We start from the raw sequence: 1,916 nt of genomic DNA on the forward strand, positions 1-1,916 counted from the left end.
TTGAAAAGTTGAAAAATTAAAAATCAAATAATTGGAAAATTAAAAAATGAAATTCGGATAATTAAGAGATCAAAAAACGAGAAATTTTAAAAACGAAGTAAATTGAAAAATCGGTTCATTAAAAACCGGATATGTAATTGAAAAATCGAAAAATTATAAAATTATAAAACTGAAAAAAAAAACAAAAAATTGCAAAATTACAAAATCGAAAAATTGCAGAATTGTTATTAAACTGAAAAATCGAAGAATTCCAAAACCAAAAAATTGAAAAATCGAAAAATTGTAAAAATATAGGACTAAAAAATCAAAATATTACAAAATCACGAAACTGAAAAATTGCATAAATATAAAATTGAAAACAGAACAATTTTAAAATCGAAAAGTTGAAAACTTAAAAATCAAATAATTGGAAAATCGAAAAATGAACTTCGGATAATAAGAGATCAAAAATTGAATTGAATAATTGAAAAAACAAAAAATATTAAAACGAAAAAAACTGAAAAATTGTTTAATTATTGTAAAATCGAAAAATTATTAAATTGGAAAGCTGAAAATATGCATAAATATAAAATTGAAAATGGAATAATTTAAAAAATATGAACTATAATTCTAAAACAAAAAATTGCAATATTGAAAATTCAAATTTTGAAAAATTAAAAATCAAATAATTGGAAACTCGAAAAAGGAAATTCGGATAATTGAAAGATCAAAAATTGAATAATTGAAAAAACGAAAAATTTTAAAAACCAAGAAATTTGAAAAATTGCTTCATTAAAAACCGGATAATTGAGAAATCGTAAAATTGTAAAATTATAAAACTGAAAAAAAACAAAAATTGCAGAATTACAAAATCGAAAAATTGCAAAATTATTAAACTGAAAAATCGAAGAATTCCAAAACCGAAAAATAAAAATCGAGAAATTGGAAAGTCTTTTAATTGATTCATTAAAAATGGACAATTGGAAAATCGAAAAATTGTAAAAATATAGAACTAAAAAATCTAAATACATATTAAAATCACAAAACTGAAAAATTGTATAAATGTAAAATTGAAAATAGAACAATTTTAAAATCGAAAAGTTGAAAAAATAAAAATCAAATAATTGGGAAATCGAAAAATGAAATTCGGATAATTGCGAGATCGAAAATTGAATAATTGAAAAAACGAAAAATTTTAAAAACGAAGAAAATTGAAAAATTGGTTCATTAAAAACCGGATAATTGAAAAATGGAAAAATTGTAAAATTATGAAACTGAAAAAAAAAATCCAAAAATTGCAAAATTACAAAATCGAAAAATTGCAAAATTATTAAACTGAAAAATCGAAGAATTCCAAAACCGAAAAATCGATAAATCGAGAAATTGGAAAGTCTTTTAATTGATTCATTAAAAATGGACAATTGAAAAATCGAAAAATTGTAAAAATATAGAACTAAAAAATCAAAATATTACAAAATCACAAAACAGAAAAATTGTGTAATTATTGTAAAATCGAAAAATTATTAAATTGGAAAACTGAAAAATTGCATAAACATAAAATTGAAAATAGAACAATTTTAAAATCGAAAAGTTGAAAAATTAAAAATCAAATAATTGGAAGATCGAAAAATGAAATTCGGATAATTGAGAGATCAAAAATTGAATAATTGAAAAAACGAAAAAAATTTAAAAATTGGTTCATTAAAAACCGGATAATTGAGAAATCGAAAAATTGTAAAATTATAAAACTGAAACAAAATCAAAAAATTCAAAATTACAGAATTGAAAAATTGCAAAGTTATTAAATTGAATACGAAAAGGAAAGAATAAAAACATAGATCATCAAAATCAAAATATTACAAATTAACAAAACTGAAAAATTGTTTAATTATTGTAAAATCGAAAAATTATTATTAAATTGGAAAACTGAAAAGTTG

Source organism: Zophobas morio, unplaced genomic scaffold (assembly GCF_036711695.1).
Source record: "Zophobas morio isolate AGI-343-1 ecotype UQ-CSIRO unplaced genomic scaffold, CSIRO_AGI_Zmor_V1 ptg000040l, whole genome shotgun sequence".
NCBI lineage: Eukaryota > Metazoa > Arthropoda > Insecta > Coleoptera > Tenebrionidae > Zophobas > Zophobas morio.